A 13,360-nucleotide genomic window follows, 5' to 3' on the forward strand; every position below is an offset into this window, starting at 1 on the left:
CTCTCCATAGAGGTCTGCAATGGTTAGTGATAATTGTTATCTTGACGATCTGGAATCACATGAGCGGTGGGCTCTTACATACCTGTGGGGAAGTTATACTGATTGCCTTAATTGGGTGGGAAGACTCACCCACTGTGGGTAGTGCCATTCACTGTCTGGGATCCTGGAGTGTGGAAATGAAGGATAGGCTCTAAGCAACAGCATGCATATATCCCTCTTCTATGTCTTCATTGTGGACCTATTGTGACAGGTTCCTCCAGGCTTCTACTGCCATGACTTCCATACCATAATAGGCTGTACCTTGAACTGTGACCTAAAATAAAACCTCTCTCCTTTGACTTGTTTGTATCAGCATACCTGTCACCGCAACAGAAAAAGAAACTGAGGCACAGTGCTAACGAATCCCATTAGACATTTGTCAAGCCTCTGCCAGCAGAGGTATGGAATTTCATTTCTCCTCAAGGCAAATAAAATGTAACATAGGTCAAAGAATATTTGAAACCTGGAGCCCAGGCCACTAGGCAAGGTCCCTGAGTTATTTGGCTATTTGAAAATTCATGTCATCGAGTACCAAGCTTCCTTTCTCCAGAGAGAAAGTGTGTGTGTCCTTCAGTGGAGACACAGTAATAATTAATTCATATTCAAGACTCAGAGAAGAACAGAGATGAAAAGAGATTTACAAGAGTTTCTAAACAATGCAACATCTGAGAATTGGTTTATCCTTAACACCGGTCTCAGTGAGCCGTTATGTGGATTCATTAATTAGTTAGTTAATGACTTTGAAGTGTTAAATCTTATTAGATGTTTCTTTACACTTTAATGCATGTGTGAGAGAAACTACTCCAAAATTAGAAACTGACTATACCATTCAAATATATTGGATCTTTCCATACTATACTTCAATGGTCTTTCTTGTTTTGAGTATTTTTTCCAGAAAACTCCTATTAAGTCAGTCTAGACCCCCTACCTTCTAGGACTAGTTTTCAGTAGTGGTGTTGACTTTCAGTTAGCACTCAGCATAGCCCTGACCAACCCTAAAGAGAAAGATGCTATTTTAGAATAATACAGCATTGCGTGATAACATAAAACATAAAGCACAGTGTTTGGTGCAGCTTTGTTCATCTGGGGATGGCAAATGCTCTGCCGGGTCAATCTGAGAGGAATCGGAAAAGGGAAGCTTCCTTTCCATTGCAGGGGTGATTTGGCTTACAATTCCAGCTTACAGTCCACCACTGCAGAGAAGTCAACTGGCTAGGAACATTACATCTATAATCAAGAGCAGAGAGTAATGAATTAATAGATACATGCCAATGCTCAGCTCACTCTCTTCCATTCATTCAGCCCAGGGCCTACAAGGTGAGCTGGTACCATAGTTAAGGTGGTTCTTCCCTTCTCAATTAACACAACTAAGAACATCCCCTTGCAGGCCTGTCCACGGGTCATCCTAATCAAACATCATGCCTTTTTTGAGTCTCCTTTCCCCAACTGACTCTAGATTTAGTCCAACCTAAAGTCAAAACCAACTGTCCAGGGAACCAATTGAAACCCAAAGGTGACTGTGTTCCTCTTTGGCAACAGTAATCAGCTTATTTCCTCATGGTGGGAAGTTGAGAGATGGTAACAGTGGCATCATTGGTTTATCGGTGTTCTAATTTGTAGGAGACGTGTCTATAGTTTTCAAAAGAGAGAGGCACACTTACTTTTCATGCACTGTTTGCTGGATACCTGAGCACACTGGGGTTTTCTGTCTCTGGGACAAGAAACAACCTTCCCATGATCTTCAACCCCTGGTTTTTCCAGCCACTACCTCATCTCCAGGGGTAGATGTGTTTCAGTATTTTATAGAAACAGAAGTATAAAGTGGCACCCTTGTACGACTCCATACCTCTTTCTGGCTCAACATTATGTTTTTATGAGATACTGGTGAGAGGAATTGTAGATCTATGTATTTTTTCTTATCTCTCTTTTTCCCCTCCTCCTTACCTACCCATATGCCATAAAATTAATCACTTTCTTAGTAAAACACTATTCTTACTCCCTATGCTGCTGTCTAGACTACTACATCTATATACCTAGATAAACATCCTATCTTATGTATTCCACAGCATGGATAACTCAGAAATTATCTGAGACAAACTTCCTTTGCTCTTATTTATCTTTTTGCACTAGTAATAGGATGTGATTGAAAAATATATTTCTCCCCAAACTCTGGCTATGTACAGAGTGTACTTTAAGGGAAACACTGAGCTGTTTTTTTTTTTTTAAATTTTTTAATTCACAGTTTTCTTTTTCCATCCTCGAATCCTCCACCTGGATTACCCTGCCCAGCACAACTCTTTGTCTCAGGCCTTAAACTTTTTGAAAAGGCAGCCCTAATCTAAGGGCTGGATATATATTTTTTAAAAAAAATCAGGTAATGTACTTCACACAAAGTGTTAATGCCTAAATCGTTAGTTCTCCAAGGCACGGCCCCAGGACAGCATGTAACACAGAGGACCAATTACTCTCTGATTACTCTCTAATGAGGTCCCTTGTAGAGCTGTCTTTATTGATGTGCTATGAGGTCCCTCTACACCAAAGGACTCTAAGAAACAGATCCCTGGCACTCAAGGCTTTCTTTTACAATGAGAAGCTTGTTGAACTTATTTTATGATATCACAAAATACTCCTTTTATAAAGATCAATAGACTAAAGGAGAATAGTTCTACTTCTAAATAACTTTACCATTGCTTTTCATGCAAGTGATCTTGTCCTTCTGTCTACTCTTGCCCCACCCCTTGCCTCTCTACTTAAAACATTAAACATGATCAGATATAAACAATTCTAGTAAGTGTTCAGGACTTTATAATTTGTAGTTTGGGTCTCTTTTCCTTACTCTCGGTTTCATCTCTTTTTTCTTTTCTTCTCTGTTGAACTACCTTTACCCTGAGGGGGAAAAAGCGCCAGAATAGGCGGAAGTCCATCTTTGTTTGTAGCATTAACGGTGTTAAGCCGTAGCGAGCGAATTAAAAATGGGTGATGTTGAGATAGGCAAGAATATTTTTCTGTTCAGAGGTGTGCCCAGTGCCACCCTGTAGAAAAGGGAGGCAAGCAAAAGCCTGGACCAAATCTCCATGGCCTGTTTGGGCAGAAGACAGGGCAGGGCATTAGAGACATCACTCGGGAAGAGGGCACCATGAGGGAGTATTTGGAGAACCCCAGGAAAAACATCCCCAGAACAAAAAAAATGATCTTCACCAAAGTTAAGGAGGAAGGAAGGACAGAGGCAAGAGCTTATCTTTAAAAGGCTACCAGTGAATAATACCACTGCCAATTTGTCAAATGTGTCATGACTTTTCATGTGTAGCATAATTCAATTCACACACCAGAATTCAGAACACAAATGGTGAACAATGTTTCTGTTGGACAGTCCTGATTTAAGTAAAATTGACTTATGGTAAAGTGGATATGATCTTTTTTTTTTTTTTGAAAATAAACAAACAAAAAAAAAAAGAAATGGTCCTGATGAATTTAGGCAGGATATGGATTAATTCAACAAAACATCCTATCTCTTAAAGGAATATTTCTGTCACTGTCATTAGGTGGAGCTGCCAAGCAGACTACTTGTCTTAGGTATGGGTTCTTCCCACAGTTGCTGAACTGCAGGCCATGGCTTGCAGAACTGATGGCTTAGGCATTAACACTTTGTATGGAGCATAGTACCTAAGTAAGAAAATGATATATGAGGTACTCGGTGGGACAGTGCCTCCAAGAAAGTTAAGTTTTATTAAGACAAAACTATGCTTAATATATTGACAAAGATTTTTTTATTAAGCAAAGTGGGCAGAAAGAAAAAATGTCTAGCAAGTGGATCAATCAAGAACAGGATGACAGACAGCCTAGATGTGAGACAGCATAGAGGTGCATTTTCAAGAAAAGAGGATAGTCAGTGTATTTGTTTTGTGACACGTTGTGAATATAGACCTATTCCTGTTTCCAAGGCTCTAAATTAAGAGTTCTTTTTTTGTTTGTTTTTTTGTTTTTTTGTTTTTTGTTTTTCGAGACAGGGTTTCTCTGTGTAGCTTCTACTTGGGAAGAGTTGATTCATGCATTATTTATCTAGGAGTAGTTTTATTTTTGTGGAGATTAAACATAGTATACAACATGGCTCCTTTTCTTTTGATATTTCTGTCTACAGGAGGAAGGCCATATAGCAAAGAAGGTGTCCACCTTTGCCTGGTAGTGTGTATAAAGCAGCCACCTAAGAGTATGATGGTAAAAATACTAGTGTTAGTAATCAATTACTGTCTTCATTCTGACAGTCAGTCCTACTATTATATTTAAGCAAACTCATTCTCAGAAACCCAGAGATGATTCATAAATCTTCCCACAAAGTGGTCGAATCTAATAAGACACTATAGTGAAATGCCCAGTTCCATGAAGCACCCAGGAGTACTTATCGAGAGTGTCTCTGAATGAAGCTCTGCATTACTTTTTAGATCAAAGCAGAAACCACAATTCAGATACGTTAAAGATGTGGCTCTCTTGTTTTGCTACTGAAACTGTTTGGCTGACACTGAGAAAAGCACATAGTTGGTCCTGTAAAAATATGATTAAATTTATTATTGATGATTAAAATTAAAATTTATCTATCCTCTTTGTGATTATAAGTGTGACATTATATAGTCAGGCTCATATGTTTTTATTTATTAAATTCATCTCATGAGGCTGGAGAATAATAAAAGAGTTAAAAGTGTCTGATGCTCTTTCAGAGGACCCAGGTTCAGTTCCCAGCACTCACATTGTTTGGCTTACAACCAACAATAAGTTCAGCTCCATATATATGTGTCATCAAATCTAAAATACACATATTGAGAAACTGTCACTTGGAGAATTCCATGGCAACCATCCCCTCCCCCAAAATAGAAACAAATATAAAAATTAAAATCTATAATATTGAAAATGTAAATTTAGACTGGACTGTAATGATAAACCTACTAAACAACACTGTGTATATTTCAAATGCTTCTACTACATAAAACTTGAAGTCATGCTGCTTACACTTGGTGAAACACCAGCAAGCTCCAACTTCGTAAGACCTGTATGTCCAATGTATACACAGAACCGTATTTGCCTCAAATATATTGTGATCCTAACAATGTATGCCAAGAGGACTGCATACTATTAAAAATACAACATGGAAAAGCATTTTATAAGAGTTCTGACTGGTTCAGAATTATGGGAGCAAAGCCAGGCAGCAAGGTGGTTTCCATCCAGTTATTCAGTTCCTCCTGAATGATACTTTTATACCACTTTTAATCCAACAAAACCACAATTAACCAGTCTTTGCATTCTGACAGTCTACCTCCAACTTACACATTTTTTTCTTCTACTTAGAAAATTCCCTTTTGTCCAGTGCATTTCATGCTTATCTGAACAAATTCTGTCCTTTTATGAGCAATTTTTCTGGCTGGTATAGTTGGAAGTATTTTTTCTTTCTACCTTAATTGCCTATTGTACATTATTACCATTTTATTTCTATATCCAACACCATTTTCTAAAACTCCTGCTATATTTTCTCCTATGCACATATTATCTACATTACAGGGAAATTTTACAGAAAAGAAATACCTTACACATATTTTTCTATATCTCAGACATGGTTAAAGCAGAGTTTGAGACAAAGCATATTATATTGAAGGGCTGTTTCCTACATTAATGTTTGACTTTATGAAGGGGTTGCTTATAGACATCCCACTAGAAGTCATCCTCAGCAAGAAGTATTTACTCTCATCCTTGTCAAAATATTCATAAGAAGTTTGGAATCTGAATGCTTTATTTCATGTATATCACATGTTTTAACAAATGTTTACTACTCACTGCTTGACATAATTGTGCTGTGCACTAAGAGAAGTTTTGGAATGCAAATCATTATCCTGTGAGTTATAAAGTCACTATTGATTATAAGAGCCCTTTTATATCACATGGGAAACACCCACTCAGAGGCAACCATTTAATCTATACAAAAAGCCAAAGCTTGAGTTCATATAGAGACCACAGCGCAGAGAGCTCTGAGTAATTGCCATGAAGGGTCTTGTGAAGGCTTTGTACAGTCGGTGGGTTGGTTCTTCACCGGCTTTATAGCAAAGGAGTTGAGGTACAGCCACATAGGGCCTGATTTGGGTTTCTAATTATCAGAATTGGCACCTCCTCTGAAGAGATGCCATGCCTCTTCAAATTCACGTCATTCTGCCATGCTGTCTGGTACTTACTTGAACCCGTTCCCAGCTTTCCCCTAAAGGTCTCTTAAAATCAAAACCACTTTTCAGAGTGGCATACTATACTTGAGGTACTATGAGAAAAGCTTCTCTTGACATATTCCTCACCATATCTTTGGATAATGTAGTTTACTCACTTTCCACAAGGGTAAGCTGAGGCACAGGAACTTCCAGTTATATACTCAAGATCGTGGAGCTCTAAATGCAGGGGGCATGAACTAAGAATGCAAATGTTTCCAGAACCATTGCATTGCCTCCCTCCACCTTCTGCTAATCATTAAATATAACTTCTCCACCAAAATAAGTAGTGTTATTTGCAGTGCTTTCTGATCACAATATTCCCCTTTGCATAGAGAGCCGTTCACACCATAGCAGCAAGGGATCTATCTACAGGACAGAGAAAGGAAAGGGGATTGCTTGTGAATGGAGAGGCTCATCTTAGCTCTCCTGACGATGCTGTTTATGTTTCTCAGAGTCCATCTTCAGGTCCAGTCCTCAAATTACAGTGAACCTTGATCTTTAATGGACAGGGGACACTGGAGGGAATCAACCGGGCCCTCGAAGAACCCACTTTCCTGCCTCTCGATCCAGGTCCACGACATTCTGTGGCTCAGAGCAATACAGGAGGCAAGTCAGTCCTCCCCAGCATGCTGAGTCCAAGCCCCTGCCCCTGCCAGTTGTAATCATACAATGGGTACAGAAATAACTTCAGCCATCAATGGAGGGGTGCACACCAGCCGCCACAAAGCTACACAGAGGCAGAAGCTTCACAATGAAAGGAATATTTATGTAACTGGAATTATGTAGGAGACACAGCCTCTAACACCTCAGAGTTCTGAGGCTTTGAAAAGGGACACGTGTCACTTTTTTTTTTTTTTTGCCTCAACTAGAGAGACACTACCTTCCAGCAGCTCATCAGGAGATACAAGGGAGCCTTATCTATTATCTATAGCAACCAGGAGGTAAATAGTTCCTGAGATCCAGGTGTAGGTGGGTGCGTAGGACACACACTTTTGTTCTCCATTTGATGACAAGGTCTAGTGAAGTTGTGTGGTGCACAGGGTAACTGTGTACAGCCCTGGAGGCCAGAGCCATGACGTCTTCACTTCTCTGCTCTCTCTGTGGCTGCTTAATTGCTTTCTTGTGTTGCAGCTTATCTTTCTGCCATGTTGCTTGGTTCTTGGGGGTTGCATAGTGTTAAAGCCAGGTTTGATCTGGCACCAATATAAGAGGATTTCTTCTCAATGTAGAGAGTTCCTTTCACTGAGCACACATCTCCCAGCCCCCACCACCACCACCACAAAAAAAAAAAAAAAAATTAGTTGTTCTTGTAGCTAGACCAGGGAAAGGAGCTGTGAACAACGAGAACTTTCTGATGAGGACACAAGCAGACACAGTTGTTTCTCTGGGTTGTGGCTTGGCTCAGCCCTCCTCTTCCTCGAGGACAGCTGCTCCTCTTTATGAAATCTCTGAGTCTCTTGATAATATGGGAATTATCAAATCCTCTGTCTCACAATTATGGTTTTGAGAGTTCATGACAGATTATGCACTCATCAGGCCCAATACCCATTCATCCAATGTGCATTTTAAGCCAAAATAGAAGAGACTCTCTTGGGGTTAATTATCTGATACATCACACAGCCATTTGGAAATGACGAAAAAGTGCATCTTACTCCATGATTGGAACGACGGCCTCAATAGGGCTTGAAAGAGAGTTCAGCAGATTAAGTTTGGAGAGACTCAGCTGCTAAGAGTGTCTACTACACAACATGATGATCTGAGCTTGGATCCCAGATCCAACATTAGAAAGTTGAGAGTCGTCCCACAGGTGCCTGTAATTCAGGGCAGTGGGGAGCAGGAACAAGAAGACTGATAATGCTTGCAGGCCACCAGCCTCCCTCCAGGTTCAGTGAGAGACCCTGCCTTAGGGGAAGTAGGCAGACAGTGATACAGCTGGACACTAAATTCCTTTGGTCTCTGCATACAAAGACGTGTATACCTATACACACATTGCTAGTATACCACACATACCACAAACACACACACACACACACACACACACACACACACACACATACACACACCTTATTCATATACATACATAAACAAAAGAAATTATAAGGAGAATGGAATGGCCTTGGTCAATTTTTACTACCTAGCAATCAATTAATATACATGATTGAATGGCTTGTTGTGAAAGCTTCTATGATACGCATGGCCAAGAGGTGTAAATGAAAGCTAAAAATAAAAAATGAAGAAGATAAATGGTCCTCCTATGAAACCACATAAAAGTGCTATGTATTGAGTAATATCTTAATATTCATAATTTAATATGTGATCTATGACATGCCAAAGCTTCTATTATTGCAAAGTCATATGGGATGGACTCTGCTGGGTAAACCAAGGAAATGCTTGGGGGATTCTGAAGTAGGTGTGCTGAAGACAGGATGGACAGGAAGAGGGTGCCATTTAAGGGAAAGAAAGCATAAGGGAAATTCACCACCACATCATACCTTTAAAGAATGGCTGACTAAAGCCGGGTGTGGTGGCGCACACCTTTAATCCCAGCACTCGGGAGGATCTCTGTGAGTTTGAGGCCAGCCTGGGCTACAGAGTGAGTTCCAGGGAAGGTGCAAAGCTACACAGAGAAATCCTGTCTCGAAAAACCAAAAAAAAAAAAAAAAAAAAAAGAATGGCTGACTAATAAAAGTTCAGTTATCTCCCCATCCCTGCTGTGTGTGTGTGTGTGTGTGTGTGTGTGTGTGTGTGTGTGTGTGTGTGTTGTGTTGTGTTGTGTATGTGAGAGAGAGGAGAGAATATATTACTTCTATGGTCATTGGCCTTAGCATTACCAAAAGGTAAATGAAATAATTGTAAGCTGATATTTCCAAAACTCCAGTGAATATGGATGGCATTTCTCTGCAAATCCATTTTTAAAGCACAATCTATCATTGTTATGATGGTGCCATTGTTACAGCCAATGCCTCTTCTGCTTGGTCAGTGCATATCACCAACTAGCTAAATATTATGAAATTGGCTCACTTATGATAAGATGCCTGATACACAATCGGATCTTATCCATGTTAGCTAGCTTCGAGTGAATAACCAGTGGAAGAGAATGACAGTTCAAATGTAGGTATACTGTGAAACGCTTCTACAGAGTTCTCAAAAGCTTGGAGTTATTGACATCATTCTCACTGAACTTCAGTACTATCCACTGAAGAAGACAGAATTCATTCAGAAACTGCCCCAAATGCGCAGAGAAAAGCAATAGGCCCAGCCTAAGGGAAGTCCCCATTCACATTTGATCTGTTAGGTGTATGTGCTTTTCTGTGGATGCTGGGGTTTGAACTCAGGTCCTGGTGCTTGCACAGCATGCACTCTTACCTACTGAGCCACCTCCCCAGACTCTGACATGTATTATTTTAAAGGCAATCTGGATTCACTTTTATTTCATTCCTCCAATAAGCTGACAACTCCTCTCTCAAGATCTGTCTGACTTTCCCATGAACAACCCGGATTCATCTATGACGTCATTTTTGCTATCACAAGGAAGTGATTATTATGAAAAGGGAAATCACTAATTGTCTTTCAATGTACTCTTGCCAACAATCCAAGTTACCAAAAACAAAAACTGTCCCCTAATAGCTCCCCTCCAGTCATCTGAAATGAGAGTTGAAAATGCATGAATCAAGGAGATTTATTTTCAGATCGCCCATATTTTGATCAGATGTTGCTGACTACATTCTTTCCCAACAAAGCTTAAGTCATCCCATCTTCTTCCAAAATGATGCTCACTGCTCACTAAGGATAGTTATGACACAGATTTGTTTATTCAAAGATACATTCTCTTATAAAACAATAAATGAAATTAAAATGTGGGTTGGGGAATTTCACCTAATTTCCCATAAGATAATTTTATCATCAAAACTTACAACTCTAAATTAATGTCCTTTAGATTATACTTCTGACATGTAGAGACTATCTTGAGATGTTAGGCTATGAGTTATATGTTCAAAGATTACTACAAAGTATTCACAGCCTCTCTTTAATGTCGTTGCTTAAAGCACAGTGACAGGGTCCAGAGACAGTTTTCAATGGGAAGGATCGCTGTGACCTTGTACAAGTACTTTGAGCCTGCCTTCCCTCAACCACAGAGACACAGTAATAATAAAGCTGAGCTCAGAGGTTGTTCAGAATGTCACAGGAATTTTGGATATAAAAGTGTTTAAAACAAGGGCGGTGCATAGTCATTGTTCTCAAAGTCCTTCCTGGAGATGGAAAGATATAAGAGAAATATTATATAATGATATACACATCCCATATTCACTAATGGAAAACTCTGGCTGCAAATGAAGTTGGACTTTGCTGTTTAATCACTTCAACCTCGTGTAAACATGAAGGTTTTATTGAAAATAGAGTGCCCAAAGTTAAACTTAAAAATATATTGTTCTTGATGCATTTCTGTACCTGCTTTTATTGATTTTGTTTTAACTGTGTGCTAATGGGCAAGCAGGTAACTGTGAATTATGCTGTTAACACTGTATTTGACATTTACCCCAAATTTGCCTTATGTCTCTTTAAGTCACCTCACAGATGCTATGACAGCAGTGCGGACCCCTATGCGCAAACCACGTGCTCACAATTATGTAATATACATTTATGGGTAAATATATAAAAAAACATAAAATTGGTTTTAGTTTAAATTATGTCACATTGCTAATGGAGGGAATTACAGTGGAATGACAGATTTGTGGCTAAAATTTATTTTTAGACAGCTTTGGACTAAATTCCAGGTGCTTCTACTTATCGGGGCTTTCGACTTTTGTTCTGTTGGCTTACTTAAGGTCTCTGAATCTGTTTCCTCAAAGGCCCTCTTTCCTGTTAAAAGAGAGCAGAAGTCTGCCACAAAGGTTCTACTGTATCCTCCATAGCAATTTACTGTGTGCTAGCAGGCCCCAAAATGTTAATTTCCTGAGAAACTGTTTTAGGCCAGATAAAACTTTCTCTGCCACTGCACTCTCCTCTCTCTCCTTTCTCCTTTCTCTTCTCTCTCTTCTCTCTCTCTCTCTCTCTCTCTCTCTCTCTCTGTCTCTCTCTCTCTCTCTCTCTCTCTCTCTCTCTGTGTGTATGTGTGTGTGTGCATGCTTATGTGTGCATCCTGAGAACTGAATTCAAGAGCTCACATGTGTCTCTTAAAATTGTGTTTTGAATTATTCAATGTCTTCCAAAAGATGACTATTAAAGGCTTTTGGTTAGTAATTAAGACTAACACTCAGGCGTATGGGTTCTGGCCTAAGCACTACCATCCACATGCAGTGTAATTTAGTATGGTTACCTTATACGAAAGGTAAGCAATAAGCTCTGATTTGAATAGAGAAAGAATCAAGATGATGGATGTGTACGAGCTTTGAAGAAAATAGGAGCATGTGAAGTACATAATGTTATCAGGGTCTTTCAAAATTTCCATCTCATGCATGCTAAGCCAAAATTAAATATGATTTCTTCTCACCCCTGAAACAAACACTTCTTCTAAATGTCTTTATTTAGTCTCCATAACCTCACTCTGAGTGTTCTATCCCTCAGAACTATCCACTTTTATCCTGAGTTATATATGAGAGATGGCAGGTAAACAGATGTTGCCCATACAGATCAGCAGCAGAGAATAGAAATCAGTCCTGATTATTTTGGTATGGTTGTTTCATATCCCTCCACAACATCCTGATCACTGATTATTCTGTATGTGTCAAGTCCAGACAATACTGTAGACATGTGATATCTTAATTTCACAGTCACATTTAATGTAGGTGATAAAATGTGCTCCAGATGAAAATCAGTCCCAGTGAAGTCACCCTGTATTAAGGTATGCACCTAGGAAGCTGGGGAAGCCAGGAGTTCGGCACATGTCTCTTTGGCTTCAAAGCCATCCTGAGACTCTTCGCAATCTCTTTCAGCATTTGACAGATAACAAATACTTAAGAAATGCTGGTGTCAGTGGGAGCATGGATGGAAGGATGGATGGATGCAAGGACGGATACATGGATGTATAGATAAATGAATGAATGGATGAATAGATGAATAAATGCATGGGATGGATGCATGGATGGCTTAAATGTATTTATATATATATGCATGTATGTACGTGTGTATGTATGTATGTATGTATGTATGTATGTATGTATGTATAATTGGGTTGGTGGATGAATGGATGGTAACTGAAAACCTCTGATAACCAGCCTGCAAGAGTAAAATGAAGGTCATCTGTCTAGGCTCTATGATAAGCTCTAGATCAACTTTCATTCTTGCTTCTCTTCTACAGTTTGAAGACCCTAGATGACAAAAGTTCTCCACTGGTAGTATGAATATCACCTTCTTTCTATCATTTCAACCTCTAAAGGCAAGAGATTTGCCTTCTCAGAACCAACTGCATCTTGCCTCCACCACTAAGATTTGATCAGAAAGCTTCTCCATAAGGTTAGCAGTTTTAGACAAGAGCCCTTACCATGCAGGCATCCTGAAGCCTAACTCTAAGATCATCTGAAAGAATTCTGCAGAAACTGCCCCAGACACGAAGATCCAGAACCACAGCATTTAGTTGATCTTTTTGTGCACTATACAAATGCAGCTGACAGAGAAAGAAGAGCTTTTCTTTTGCCAGCTTTTGTCCTTCTGCATGCCAAGGGCTGCAGACCTCTCTATTTGTCTTATTTCTAAATGACAATAGGCAGGCCAGGGGCTATCTCATGCAACTCTGGGATGCACTTTCATAAACCAATCCCAGAAAATAATTCTGAAGGTGCTGAAGCTGATCTAGAGTTTCAGAGGCCCTTATGGTGATATTTTATTTGTGCTGAAATGTGATTTTTATTTGTATGTTAATAAATAAAGTTGCCTGGGGATCAGAGCTAAAATCGAGCTATTTAGCAGAAGTCCAGAGGTGGTGGCACACACCTTTAATCCAATCACATGGCAGGCAGAGTCTCTGTGTGGTCAAGGACAGTCAAGTGTAGCAACCCAAACCTTTAATCCCAGTACCAACCATAGAGACCTGGAGGTCTGTATAGACAGGCAGTGATAAGGAAGTCATGTGGTTGGGTTTAGAG

The 13,360-nt window shown here is 39.6% G+C and overlaps 1 protein-coding gene and 1 pseudogene across 7 annotated transcripts in view; one reads left to right on the forward strand and one right to left on the reverse strand.

The window, feature by feature from the left end:
- Ctnna3 (catenin alpha 3) overlaps nt 1-13,360 on the reverse strand; it is a 1,349,586-nt gene that overhangs the window by 852,349 nt on the left and 483,877 nt on the right. The gene's annotated exons all lie outside the window — the stretch shown is intronic.
- On the forward strand, nt 3,012-3,301 carry LOC131926183 (cytochrome c-like; annotated as a pseudogene).

The sequence above is a fragment of the Peromyscus eremicus genome, chromosome 16_21 (genome assembly GCF_949786415.1).
Source record: "Peromyscus eremicus chromosome 16_21, PerEre_H2_v1, whole genome shotgun sequence".
Classification (NCBI taxonomy): Eukaryota; Metazoa; Chordata; class Mammalia; order Rodentia; family Cricetidae; genus Peromyscus; species Peromyscus eremicus.